General features: G+C 53.2%; 1 pseudogene; it reads right to left on the bottom strand.

The window, feature by feature from the left end:
* The window catches only part of LOC140405337 (histone acetyltransferase KAT5-like), a 180,976-nt pseudogene that overhangs the window by 87,303 nt on the left and 78,540 nt on the right, over nt 1-15,133 (bottom strand).

Raw genomic sequence — 15,133 nt, 5'->3', positions numbered from 1 at the left:
CCGTGGCGAGGCCGGTGCAACCCCTCCAGCTCGGGGCCAAACACAGGCTCCCCACCGCTCCCCGGAGCCCATGTGAACATAGAACATAGAAAATACAGCACAGAACAGGCCCTTTGGCCCACGATGTTGTGCCGAACCTTTGTCCTAGATTAATCATAGATTATCATTGAATTTACAGTGCAGAAGGAGGCCATTCGGCCCCCTGAGTCTGCACCGGCTCTTGGAAAGAGCTCCCTACCCAAACTCAACACCCCCACCCAACACCAAGGGCAATTTTGGACACGAAGGGCAATTTATCATGGCCAATCCACCTACCCTGCACATCTTTGGATTGTGGGAGGAAACCGGAGCACCCGGAGGAAACCGACGCACACACGGGGAGAGCGTGCAGACTCCACACAGACAGTGACCCAAGCCGGAATCGAACCTGGGACCCTAGAGCTGTGAAGCAATTGTGCCATCCACAATGCTACCGTGCTGCCCTTAAGAACAAATAAATCTACACTATATCATTTTACCGTCATCCATGTACCTATCCAATAGCTGCTTGAAGGTCCCTAATGTTTCCGACTCAACTACTTCCACAGGCAGTGCATTCCATGCCCCCACTACTCTCTGGGTAAAGAACCTACCTCTGATATCCCTCCTATATCTTCCACCTTAAATTTATGTCCCCTTGTAATGGTTTGTTCCACCCGGGGAAAATGTCTCTGACTGTCTACTCTATCTATTCCCCTGATCATCTTATAAACCTCTATCAAGTCGCCCCTCATCCTTCTCCTTTCTAATGAGAAAAGGCCTAGCACCCTCAACCTTTCCTCGTAAGACCTACTCTCCATTCCAGGTAACATCCTGGTAAATCTTCTTTGCACCTTTTCCAAAGCTTCCACATGCTTCCTAAAATGAGGTGACCAGAACTGTACACAGTACTCCAAATGTGGCCTTTGTTTTGTACAGCTGCATCATCACCTCACGGCTCTTAAATTCAATCCCTCTGTTAATGAACGCGAGCACACCATAGGCCTTCTTCACAGCTCTATCCACTTGAGTGGCAACTTTCAAAGATGTATGAACAGATACCCCAAGATCTCTCTGCTCCTCCACATTGCCAAAAACTCTACCGTTAACCCTGTATTCCACATTCATATTTGTCCTTCCAAAATGGACAACCTCACACTTTTCAGGGTTAAACTCCATCTGCCACTTCTCAGCCCAGCTCTGCATCCTATCTATGTTTCTTTGCAGCCGACAACAGCCCTCCTCACTATCCACAACTCCACCAATCTTCGTATCGTCTGCAAATTTACTGACCCGCCCTTCAACTCCCTCATCCAAGTCATTAATGAAAATCACAAACAGCAGAGGACCCAGAACTGATCCCTGCGGTACGCCACTGGTAACTGGGATCCAGGCTGAATATTTGCCATCCACCACCACTCTCTGACTTTTATCGGTTAGCCAGTTTGTTATCCAACTGGCCAAATTTCCCACTATCCCATGCCTCCTTACTTTCTGCAGAAGCCTACCATGGGGAACCTTATCCGATGCCTTACTAAAATCCATGTACACTACATCCACTGCTTTACCTTCATCCACATGCTTGGTCACCTCCTCAAAGAATTCAGCGAGACTTGTAAGGCAAGACCTACCCCTCACAAATCCGTGCTGACTATCTCTAATCAAGCAGTGTCTTTCCAGGTGCTCAGAAATCCTATCCTTCAGTACCCTTTCCATTACTTTGCCTACCACCGAAATGTGGTGGTCTCTCCGGGCCCCTCATGTTTTTGTGAGGCGGCGGTAACCCGAGGTGAGGCTGTGGCCTTGAAATTGATTGAAGCGAGCAAGGGGTCAGTACCCGTGATGGGGCCAAGGAGTGAATGGGTCCTTTCCGACCGCCGTGCCGTCTTCTTTTTTGCCTTTTTGGGCTGCCTCTGGTCTAGCGGAGGCTTCCCCCCCCCCTCCCCCCCCTGCCAGCAGCCGCGGTGTTATCGGGGGCCGGCTGCTGGGCAGATGATGAGGTGGTAGAGACGAGGGGGGCAGTGCCTGCCGCAGCCACCGCAGAGGTGGTGTTGGCGGCGGCCGTTAGGGTGGGGCAATTCCGGCGAATATGCCCCCGCCCTCTGCAGGCATGGCACCGCATGCCGTCCGCTGACCAAAATACCTTGTGGTCCTCCCCTTGGTGGGTGACCACAAAACCTCCCTCGGTGACCTCCTCCTGGGTCAGGCGGATAAAAACCTGTCGCCGGAAGGAGTTTACATGGCGGAGGGAGGGGTCCCAAAGGCCGAGCGTCAGCGGCGCCACCCCGGACCTGACCTCCCCCAGTAGGTTGAGATGGGGGAGGAGGAGCTCGGTGGGGAGGTAGGGCGGGACGTTTGAAAGAACGACATGCTCGGCGGTGGCCTCCAGCGGGTCCACCGCCACGTGTGTCCCACCCACCGTGAGCCCCCTTTCCAGGGCCCGGTGGACCGCCTGCTCGGCCCGCAGGAAAAACACGGCCTTGCCGTACATCCACGAGGCGGCTACGATGGCCGAGGGGCCGACAACCGCGGCCATCGCACGGGTGCCCGCGGGCATAGCACTTCACCCCCAGTCGCTGCATTAGTAGGCGGAAGGACGTGGGGGCCGCAGAGGCAGCGGAAGGTCAAGAGGCTGCCGCCCCCGCATAAGTGCTTGGTCGCCCTGCCCCTGGCAGAGTGGAGGATGCCCCAGGGGTGCTGGCCTTGCCCACCCCTGGTACGACCCGGCCGCGCGTAAAACAATGAAAGGGGAAAGGAGGTAGGGACGTGACACCTTAAGCACAGTTGCCACAAGGGAAGGCGCTGCAGAAGAATGGGGCAGCATTCTTCAGCCCTGGAGGGGCCCAAGGTTAATGTCCAAAGCTGCCCCACTCGCGCCACAGGTGGTAGAAAGGCGGACTCTTCAGCCCTGCAGGGGCCCGAAATAAAGTATTTTGCTGCAGCCCCAGTTGGTCCCACTCCCACCTCAGGCAGAGGGGTGGGAGGACAGAAGGCCGGGCCTGCAGTCGCAGGTGGTCCCACTCCCACCTCAGGCAGAGGGGTGGGAGGACAGAAGGCTGGGCCTGCAGCCCGGATGGTCCCACTCCCACCTCAGGCAGAGGGGTGGGAGGACTGAAGGCTGGGCCTGCAGCCCGGATGGTCCCAGTCCCACCTCAGGCAGAGGGGTGGGAGGACAGAAGGCTGGGCCTGCAGCCCGGATGGTCCCAGTCCCACCTCAGGCAGAGGGGTGGGAGGACAGAAGGCTGGGCCTGCAGCCCGGATGGTCCCACTCCCACCTCAGGCAGAGGGGTGGGAGGACTGAAGGCTGGGCCTGCAGCCCGGATGGTCCCACTCCCACCTCAGGCAGAGGGGTGGGAGGACTGAAGCCTGGGCCTGCAGCCCGGATGGTCCCAGTCCCACCTCAGGCAGAGGGGTGGGAGGACAGAAGGCTGGGCCTGCAGCCCGGATGGTCCCAGTCCCACCTCAGGCAGAGGGGTGGGAGGACAGAAGGCTGGGCCTGCAGCCCGGATGGTCCCACTCCCACCTCAGGCAGAGGGGTGGGAGGACAGAAGGCCGGGCCTGCAGTCGCAGGTGGTCCCACTCCCACCTCAGGCAGAGGGGTGGGAGGACAGAAGGCTGGGCCTGCAGCCCTGGATGATCCTACTCCCACCTCAGGCAGAGGGGTGGGAGGACAGAAGGCTGGGTCTGTAGTCCCAGGTGGTCCCACTCCCACCTCAGGCGGAGGGGTGGGAGGACAGAGGCAGGCAGCAGGGCCTTCACCCCAGGCGGGGGCCTGCAGCAAAAGGCCCCTGGATGTTCCCACTCCCACCTCAGGCAGAGGGGTGGGAGGACAGAGGCAGGCAGCAGAGCCTTCACCCCAGGAGGGGGCCTACAGCACCAGGCCTCAGGTAATTCCACTCCCACCACAGGCACAGGGCTGGGAGGACAGAAAGTAGGGCAGGTAAAGGGTGGGGATTAGGCAGGAGACTGTGCAGCATTCACCTTCAAGTTGTTTAATTTAGAAGAAGGTGAATTTTCAATCAGCTTTAAACAAAGGTTCTACTTGTAGGCACTTGCAGCTGGAGCTTGTTAATTAGTTAATTGGATTAGGCCAGTTTTCCAAGGCTAGATTCACAGGATAAAAGTGATCCCCTACAGTGCAGACTTTGTTTGCACTGAGTGCTGAATTTGGTGCCTTTGAGTGCTATAGTGAGAGTTTGGTGACTGAGGGGGTGCTGAATTTGGTGCCTTTGAGTGCTATAGTGAGAGTTTGGTGACTGAGGGGGTGCTGAATTTGGTGCATTTGAGTGCTATAGTGAGAGTTTGGTGACTGAGGGAGTTAGGTGAGGAAGGAGTAAGGTGCTCCTTTCATTTTGTTTCCTACATTTCTGCAAAGAGCGAGAAGGGAGCCAGGAGTTTACAGAGAGTGCAACTGACTGGGAGCAGAGTCGGAGGGCGGAGATCCAGTTGGTGCACAGGGCAGCTATATTCTGTAAGGTAAGAGGGGATGGAGGCTACGCCAGTTGCATGCTCCTCCTGTAGGATGTGGGTTGTGAGGGATACCACCGGTGTCCCTGCTGACTATACCTGCAGGCAGTTCACCCAGCTCCACCTCCTCAGAGACCGTGTTAGGGAACTGGAGCTGGAGCTGGATGAACTTCGGATCATCCGGGAGGCAGAGGGGGTTATAGATAAGAGTTACAAGGATGTAACCACACCCAAGATACAGGACAAGAGTAGCTGGGTTACAGTCAGGGGAAGGAAAATGAACGGGCAGACAGTGCAGGGATCCCTCGTGGCCGTTCCCCTTCAAAACAAGTATACCGTTTTGGATGCTGTTGGGGGGGGGATGACCTACCGGGGGAAGGCTCTAGCGGCCAGGTCTCTGGCACTGAGTCTGGCTCTGGGGCTCAGAAGGGAAGGGGGGAGAATAGAAAAGCAATAGTTGCAGGAGATTCAATGGTTAGGGGAATAGATAGGAGATTCTGTTGTCGCGAGCGAGACTCCCGGAAGGTATGTTGCCTCCCGGGTGCAAGGGCCAGTGATGTCTCGGATCATGTCTTCAGGATCCTTCCGGGGGAGGGGGAGCAGCCAGAAGTCGTGGTGCACATTGGTACCAACGACGTACGTAGGAAAAAGGGTGTGGAGGTAATAAACGAGTTTAGGGAGTTAGGCTGGAAGTTAAAAGCCAGGACAGACAGAGTTGTCATCTCTGGTTTGTTGCCGGTGCCACGTGATAGCGAGGCGAGGAATAGGGAGAGAGTGCAGCTGAACACGTGGCTGCAGGAATGGTGTAGGAGGGAGGGCTTCAGGTATTTAGATAATTGGAGCGCATTCTGGGGAAGGTGGGACCTGTACAAGCAGGACGGGTTGCATCTGAACCAGAGGGGCACCAATATCCTGGGAGGGAGGTTTTCTAATACCCTTCGGGAGGGTTTAAACTAATTTGGCAGGGGAATGGGAACCGGATTTGTCGCCCAGTAACTAAGGTAGCCGATATTCAGGACGCCAAAGCATGTAATGAGGCAGTGGGTAAGGGAACACTGACAAAGGAGAGTACTTGCAGGCACGGAGATGGGTTGAAGTGTGTATACTTCAACGCAAGAAGCATCAGGAATAAGGTGGGTGAACTTAAGGCATGGATCGGTACTTGGGACTACGATGTGGTGGCCATCACGGAAACTTGGATAGAAGAGGGGCAGAAATGGTTGTTGGAGGTCCCTGGTTATAGATGTTTCAATAAGATTAGGGAGGGTGGTAAAAGAGGTGTGGGGGGGGGGGGGGGGTTGCATTGTTAATTAGAGATAGTATAACAGCTGCAGAAAGGCAGTTCGAGGAGTATCTGCCTACTGAGGTAGTATGGGTTGAAGTCAGAAATAGGAAAGGAGCAGTCACCTTGTTGGGAGTTTTCTATAGGCCCCCCAATAGTAGCAGAGATGTGGAGGGACAGATTGGGAAACAGATTTTGGAAAGGTGCAGAAGTCACAGGGTAGTAGTCATGGGTGACTTTAACTTCCCAAACATTGAGTGGAAACTCTTTAGATCAAATAGTTTGGATGGGGTGGTGTTTGTCCAGTGTGTCCAGGAAGCTTTTCTAACACAGTATGTAGATTGTCCGACCAGAGGGGAGGCCATATTGGATTTCGTACTTGGTAATGAACCAGGGCAAGTGATAGATTTGTTAGTGAGGGGGCATTTTGGAGATAGTGACCACAATTCTGTGACTTTCACTTTAGTAATGGAGAGGGATAGGTACGTGCAACAGGGCAAGGTTTACAATTGGGGGAAGGGTAAATACGATGTTGTCAGACAAGAATTGAAGTGCATAAGTTGGGAACATAGGCTGTCAGTGAAAGACACAAGTGAAATGTGGAACATGTTCAAGGAACAGGTACTACGTGTCCTTGATATGTATGTTCCTGTCAGGCAGGGGAGAGATGGTCGAGTGAGGGAACCATGGTTGACAAGAGAGGTTGAATGTCTTGTTAAGAGGAAGAAGGAGACTTATGTAAGGCTGAGGAAACAAGGTTCAGGCAGGGCGCTGGAGGGATATAAGATAGCCAGGAGGGAACTGAAGAAAGGGATTAGGAGAGCTAAGAGCGGGCATGAAAAATCTTTGGCGGGTAGGATCAAGGAAAACCCCAAGGCCTTTTACACATATGTGAGAAGTATGAGAATGACTAGAGCGAGGGTAGGTCCGATCAAGGACAGTAGCGGGAGATTGTGTATTGAGTCTGAAGAGATAGGAGAGGTCTTGAACGAGTACTTTTCTTCAGTATTTACAAATGAGAGGGGCCATATTGTTGGAAAGGACAGTGTGAAACAGACTGGTAAGCTCGAGGAAATACTTGTTAGGAAGGAAGATGTGTTGGGCATTTTGAAAAACCTGAGGATAGACAAGTCCCCCGGGCCTGACGGGATATATCCAAGGATTCGATGGGAAGCAAGAGATGAAATTGCAGAGCCGTTGGCAATGATCTTTTCATCCTCACTGTCAACAGGGGTGGTACCAGGGGATTGGAGAGTGGCGAATGTCGTGCCTCTGTTCAGAAAAGTGAATACGAATAACCCTGGGAATTACAGGCCAGTTAGTCTTACTTCGGTGGTAGGCAAAGTAATGGAAAGGGTACTGAGAGATAGGATTTCTGAGCATCTGGAAAGACACTGCTTGATTAGGGATAGTCAGCACGGATTTGTGAGGGGTAGGTCTTGCCTTACAAGTCTTATTGAATTCTTTGAGGAGGTGACCAAGCATGTGGATGAAGGTAAAGCAATGGATGTCGTGCACATGGATTTTAGTAAGGCATTTGATAAGGTTCCCCATGGTAGGCTTATGCAGAAAGTAAGGAGGCATGGGATAGTGGGTAACTTGGCCAGTTGGATAGTGAACTGGCTAACCGATAGAAGTCAGAGAGTGGTGGTGGATGGTAAATATTCAGCCTGGATCCCAGTTACCAGTGGCGTACCACAGGGATCAGTTCTAGGTCCTCTGCTGTTTGTGATTTTCATTAATGACTTGGATGAGGGAGTTGGAGGGTGGGTCAGTAAATTTGCAGACGATACGAAGATTGGTGATGTTGTGGATAGTGAGGAGGGCTGTTGTCGGCTGCAAAGAGACATAGATAGGATGCAGAGCTGGGCTGCGAAGTGGCAGATGGAGTTTAATCCTGAAAAGTGTGAGGTTGTCCATTTTGGAAGGACAAATATGAATGCGGAATACAGGGTTAACGGTAGGGTTCTTGGCAATGTGGAGGAGCAGAGAGATCTTGGGGTCTATGTTCATAAATCTTTGAAAGTTGCTCCTCAAGTGGATAGAGCTGTGAAGAAGGCCTATGGTGTGCTAGCGTTCATTAACAGAGGGATTGAATTTAAGAGCCGTGAGGTGATGATGCAGCTGGACAAAACCTTGGTAAGGCCACATTTGGAGTACTGTGTCCAGTTCTGGCTGCCTCATTTTAGGAAGGATCTGGAAGCTTTGGAAAAGGTGCAAAGGAGATTTACCAGGATGTTGCCTGGAATGGAGAGTAGGTCTTACGTGGAGAGGTTGAGGGTGCTAGGCCTTTTCTCATTCGAACGGAGAAGGATGAGGGGCGACTTGATAGAGGTTTATAAGATGATCAGAGGAATAGATAGAGTAGACAGTCAGAGACTTTTTCCCCGGGTGGAACAAACCATTACAAGGGGTCATAAATTTAAGGTGAATGGTGGAAGATATAAGGGGGATGTCAGAGGTAGGTTCTTTACCCAGAGAGTAGTGGGGGCATGGAATGCACTGCCTGTGGAAGTAGTTGAGTCGGAAACATTAGGGACCTTCAAGCAGCTATTGGATAGGTACATGGATTACGGTAAAATGATATAGTGTAGATTTATTTGTCCTTAAGGGCAGCACGGTAGCATTGTGGATAGCACAATTGCTTCACAGCTCCAGGGTCCCAGGTTCGATTCCGGCTTGGGTCACTGTCTGTGCGGAGTCTGCACATCCTCTCCGTGTGTGTGTGGGTTTCCTCCGGGTGCTCCGGTTTCCTCCCACAGTCCAAAGATGTGCAGGTTAGGTGGATTGGCCATGATAAATTGCCCTTAGTGTCCAAAATTGCCCTTAGTGTTGGGTGGGGTTACTGGGTTATGGGGATAGGGTGGAGGTGTTGACCTTGGGTAGGGTGCTCTTTCCAAGAGCCGGTGCAGTCTCGATGGGCCGAATGGCCCCCTTCTGCACTGTAAATTCTATGATAATCTATGATTAATCCAGGACAAAGGTTCGGCACAACATCGTGGGCCGAAGGGCCTGTTCTGTGCTGTATTTTTCTATGTTCTATGTTCTAAACTCGGTTTGTTCTCACTGGAACGACGGAGGTTGAGGGGCGACCTGATAGAGGTATACAAAATTATGAGGGGCATAGACAGAGTGGATAGTCAGAGGCTTTTCCCCGGGGTAGAGGGGTCAATTACTAGGGGCATAGGTTTAAGGTGAGAGGGGCAAGGTTTAGAGGAGATGTACGAGGCAAGTTTTTTACACAGAGGGTAGTGGGTGCCTGGAACTCGCTGCCGGAGGAGGTGGTGGAAGCAGGGACGATAGTGACATTTAAGGGGCATCTTGACAAATACATGAATAGGATGGGAATAGAGGGATACGGACCCAGGAAGTGTAGACGATTTTAGTTTAGACGGGCAGCATGTGTCATGATATTCAGATAAACATCATGATGCAATCACACACACACACTGATGGACAGATCAACGGACCAATCAACACACACTCAACACCACAGCCAATCACCAGTGAGAGCACACGCACTATAAAACAGGGAACATCACAGTTCCCGCTCATTCCAGCAGGAGACAGCTCTGGGCACAGAGCTCACAGCGAAGCCGCTCAAACATACACCATGTGCTGAGTGCCTCTCTAAGATAGTGTTCGGGCTGGGTCCACAGGTTAGCTGGTGAAGTACGAACCACAATCATAAGTTTACAGATGTTGTTATCAAAAGTAATAAAACAGAGTTGTACCATCTACAACCGTGTTGGTTCGTCTGTATAGCGGAACACTCAACACGACATAGTACCAGGATTGAAACCCAGCAACTGTGAGACCTACCTGCACATCTTCAGAGATCCGCCAGCCTGCACCATGGACACCATCAGCCCGCCGCAGCCGCTCCAAATCGCTGGAAATCTCGGCGTCAACTGGAAGCTGTTTAAACAGCGCTTCCAGCTCTTCCTAGAAGCCACAGACAGGGAGAATGCATCGGACACCAGGAAGATCGCCCTCCTCCTCTCCACGGCGGGGCAACACGCCATCCACAACTACAACTCCCTGGTGTTCGCGGAAGGTGAGGACAAGACGAAGTACAAGACGGTCCTTCTAAAACTTGAGCAACACTTCAGCGTCGAGGTGAACGAGAGCTTCGAGAGGTACCTCTTCCAGCGGCGCCTGCAGGGTAAGGATGAGCCTTTTCAATCTTTCCTTACACACCTCCGTATCCTCGCGCAGTCCTGCGGCTATGAGGCCACCTCCGATTCCATGATTCGGGATCAGATAGTTTTTGGGGTCACCTCGGACACCCTACGCCAGCAGCTCCTCAAAATTAAGAGCCTCACCCTAGCCACCGCCATCGAAGCCTGCGTCTTCCATGAAAACGCGACCAGCCGGTACTCCCAATTCCAGGTGGCCGAATCGGCACGGCAGGGATCCTACGAGGCCGAGCGGGTCCAGGCGATCGAGTTCCTCCCGGCCCGCGGCCCGGATGAGGGCGGCCATTGCGCGTGCTTTCCGAGGCCTCCCGCGCTTGTACGCGCCAAAAGAGACGTCGACGCAGAGGGACGTGACGCGCAGGTGCGCTCTACGCAGGACCGAACTGCGCATGCGCGGTGGTGCAACGAACGCCATGACATCACTACGTGCGGCAACTGTGGATCCGCACACTTAAAGCGGCAATGTCCAGCAAAGAATCGACAATGCCTCCGCTGTGGCAAGATGGGCCACTACGCTACCTGCTGTCGAGCAGCTCAACCTGCCAACGCTCCCCAATTCCGCCAGCCTCGCAGGGACGTGCGGGCCATTCAGCCTCCATACACCGAGTCATACCCTGACGATGTACAGACCGGTGATACCGACGACCGGGAAGCCTTCCGCGTTGCGGTCATTGACAGCAATCGGATGTCCCCAAGGAGGACCCACCAGCCGATGCCAGTGAACAGCGTTCATCCGGGTGATGAATGGTGTGCCACCCTAATGGTCAACCGATCACCAATCACATTCCGTCTAGACACTGGTGCCTCCGCCAACCTTATTGCATGGTCAGCCTTCTACACCTTGAAGGTCAAACCACCGATTCGGCCATCCCGCTGTCAGGTGGTCGATTACAACGGGAACGTTATCCCGGCCATGGGGTCCTGCCAGCTCGAGGTTACACACAATGCATACACAGCCACACTGTCCTTTGAGATAGTTGGATCCTCGAAGGACTCCCTGCTAGGCGCACAGGCGTGCAAGGTTCTCCACCTCGTTCAGCGGGCACACACTCTGTCTCCAGAAGGCACGTCCGACTTCCCGGATACAGACTTTAGGGCACAGCTCCACTCACTCCTCGTCCACAACCGGGAGGTTTTCGAGAGCATGGGCACACTGCCCTACACTTACAGAATACGGCTCAAACCGGACGCCACCCCGGTCATTCACGCACCTCGTAGAGTCCTAGCACCACTCAAGGACCGCCTCAAGCAGCAGCTGCAGGATCTCCAGGACCAAGGAGTGCTTTCCCGGGTCACGGAGCCCACGCCATGGGTCAGCTCCATGGTGTGCGTAAAAAAGCCCTCTGGCGAAATCCGGATCAGCATCGACCCGAAAGACCTGAACAATAACATCATGAGGGAACACTACCCCATACCCAAACGGGAAGAGATCACGAGCGAAATGGCCCGAGCTCAAATTTTTACAAAGCTTGATGCCTCAAAGGGTTTTTGGCAGATTCAACTGGATGAGTCCAGCAGGAAGCTGTGCACCTTCAACACTCCCTTTGGCAGGTTCTGCTACAACAGAATGCCGTTTGGCATCATCTCGGCATCCGAGGTGTTTCACAGAATCATGGAACAGATGATGGAGGGCATCGAAGGGTGTGCGCGTCTATGTTGACAACGTCATCATCTGGTCCACCACACCACAGGAGCACATCAGTCGTCTCCAGCGCGTCTTTGCTCGGATACGAGAACACGGCCTGCGCCTCAACCGAGACAAGTGTTCTTTTGGCCAAACTGAGCTAAAGTTTCTGGAGGACCACATATCCCGGTCAGGGGTGCGTCCGGATGCAGACAAAGTGACAGCTATTGCAGCCATGCCAAAGCCGGCAGACAAGAAGGCAGTGCTACACTTTCTCGGGATGGTCAACTTCCTGGGGAAGTTTATTCCCAACCTTGCCTCCCACACAACGGCTCTTCTCCACCTAGTGAAGAAGACTACGGAGTTCCAGTGGCTGCCCGCATACCAGAAGGAATGGGAGGAGCTCAAGATTAAGCTCACCACAGCCCCTGTCTTGGCGTTCTTCGACACTTCTCGAGATACAAAGATCTCGACTGATGCCAGCCAGTCCGCATTGGGGTGGTACTCCTGCAACGGGATGACACTGCATCATGGGCCCCTGTCGCCTATGCCTCGCGGGCCATGACCCCCACAGAACAGCGCTATGCGCAGATTGAGAAGGAGTTCCTGGGTTTGTTAACCGGCATAGATAAATTCCACGACTACGTGTATGGTCTCCCTCAGTTCACCGTGGAAACCGACCACCGCCCCCTGGTCGGCATCATACAAAAGGACCTGAATGAGATGACCCCTCGCCTCCAGCGCATTCTGCTCAAGCTCCGGAGGTACGACTTCCAACTGGTCTACACCCCGGGAAAGGGCCTCATCATCGTGGATGCCCTGTCCAGAGCAGTGAGCACACCGCCCGAATCGGGAGGGGTTCGTCTGTCAGGTCGAAGTGCATGTGGCCTTCACTTCGGCCAATCTGCCAGCTACTGATGCAAGTCTGGCCCGTATTCGCCGGGTGACTGCGGCTGACCCCCTTCTACAACGTGTGATGCGCCACATGACGGAAGGGTGGCTCAAGGGGCAGTGCCCACAATTCTACAATGTCCGGGACGACTTGGCCGTCATTGACGGTGTCCTCCTAAAGCTGGACCGGATTGTGATCCCACACAGCATGCACCGGCTTGTCCTCGAACAATTACACAAAGGCCATCTCGGGGGTTGAGAAGTGCAGGTGGAGGGCCCGAGAGGCTGTGTACTGGCCGGGCATCAGCGACGACATCGCCAACATGGTGCTCAACTACCCCACCTGCCAAAGGTTTCAGCCGGCGCAACCCCCCTGAGACGCTTCAGCCCCATGAGTTGGTAACGTCCCCCTGGGCGAAGGTGGGTGTGGACCTCTATCATGCGCTCGGCAGGGACTACGTCATCATAACTGATTATTTTTCAAATTATCCAGAGGTCGTACGCCTGCACGACTTGACATCATCAGGGCATGCAAGGAAACCTTCGCTCGCCATGGCATTCCGCTTACCGTCATGTCGGACAATGGGCCCTGTTTTGCGAGCCAAGAATGGTCTTCTTTTGCCGCTTCGTATGACTTCACACACATGATGCCCAGACCTCTGCACCCCCAGTCCAATGGCAAGGCGGAAAAGGGCGTCCATATCGTCAAGCGGCTCCTCTGCAAGGCTGCTGATGCCGGATCTGACTTCTGTTTAGCCCTGCTGGCCTATCGCTCGGCCCCACTGTCCACAGGCCTCTCACCAGCCCAGCTGTTGATGGGTCGCACCCTCAGGACCACTGTGCCGTCCATTCATGTTCCTAAACCCGACCATGCTCCAGTACTGCAAAGGATGCGACAGCAGCGTGCTCAGCAGAAGGTTGCACATGACACTCGGGCAACTGATCTTCCTGCCCTGGCGCCTGGAGACAACGTCCGCATCCACCTACCAGAGGGTGGCTGGTCGGCAACTGCCGAGGTTCTCCGCCACGTGGCTCCCCGTTCGTTCCTGGTTCGCATGCCTGATGGCTCCATTCGCCGGCATAATCGCCGGCTCTTCGGCTGCTTCCACGCTCGCTACATGATCATGCACCGGTGCCACGCCCTCCTGTTGTCCCTGATGTCGACTTCGTGGAGCTTCCTGCCACTTATGCCTATTCCTCTATCGCCCATGGCCAGGCCCATTCCTCAGCCGGTGGATCCTGACCCACCCTTGAGGCGGTCAACCCGAATTCGTCGCCCACCTACTAGGCTGGACTTATGAGACTGTTTGCACAGTGGACTCACTAAAGTGTTATGCCACAATGTTAATGTGTTTCTCTTTTTGTCGTTCCAGGAGTTCTCTTTCCATATTTGATGATTGCACTTGTTTTGTTTGTGGCACAACCTCGTTGCGATGTTGCACCTGACACCTTCCTATGTATGTAGTTTAGCCTCATGTACATGTTGTAGATATTGCACACACATATTCAGCTGCACTCAGTACACACCAATATTTATTACCACATAGGCACATATTCTGGTAAAAAGGGGGATGTCATGATATTCAGATAAACATATCATGGTGCAAACACACATACACACTGATGGACAGATCAACGGACCAATCCAACACACACGCAACATCACAGCCAATCACCAGTGAGAGCGCACGCACTATAAAACGGGGAACACCACAGTTCCCGCTCATTCCAGCAGGAGACAGCTCAGGGCACAGAGCTCACAGCGTGCCACTCAGACAGACACCATGAGCTGAGTGCCTCTCTAAGATAGTGTTAGGGCTGGGTCCACAGGTTAACGGGTAAATTACGAACCACAATCATAAGTTTACAGATGTTGTTATCAAGAGTAATAAAACAGAGTTGTACCATCTACAACCGAGTTGGTTCGTCTGTATAGCGGAACACCCAACACGACAGCACGGTCGGCGCAGGCTTGGAGGGCCGAAGGGCCTGTTCCTGTGCTGTCCTTTTCTTTGTTCTTTGTTCCCTACAGAGGTGGTCGTAACCATTTATCTTTATGATGGCCACCAGTGGTGGTATAACCTACAATAGGAAAGTGGGGAGTTCTGTATTTATGGGGAGGCAGTGGCTTAGTGGTAACATCACTGGACTAGTAATCCAGGGGCCCACATTAGTGCTCTGGGGGCACGGGTTCAAATCCCACTACGGCAGTCGATGGTGGAATTTAAATGTATATAATAAAATGGGGTTAATACACTAAGAGTGCAATTGCATCATGTCTGGCAACATTGATGTCTGGACAGAAATGAATATTCCGCCAATCACAGATTTTCAGCTCCAGGAGTTTACCCCTGACGAGCAAATGACTTTTGAACTCAATTTAGGAGCAGGAGAGCCTGCTTCACTGTTCTGATTTAGCTCAGTTGGCTGAACAGCTGGATCGTGATCGCGAGGCCAACAGTGGTTCAATTCCCGTACCGGCTGAGGTTATTTCTCAACCCTCGCCTGAGGTGTGGTGACCCTCAGGTTAAATCACCACCAGTCAGCCCTCCCCACTCATAGAATCATAGAATCATAGAAGTTTACAGCATGGAAACAGGCCCTTCGGCCAACCAGTCCATGCCGCCCAGTTTTTTACCATTAAGCTAGTCC

This window comes from Scyliorhinus torazame, chromosome X (genome assembly GCF_047496885.1).
Source record: "Scyliorhinus torazame isolate Kashiwa2021f chromosome X, sScyTor2.1, whole genome shotgun sequence".
Classification (NCBI taxonomy): Eukaryota; Metazoa; Chordata; class Chondrichthyes; order Carcharhiniformes; family Scyliorhinidae; genus Scyliorhinus; species Scyliorhinus torazame.
The sequence above is the reverse complement of the archived record's forward strand: the minus strand, read 5'-3'. Positions and strand labels throughout refer to the sequence as shown.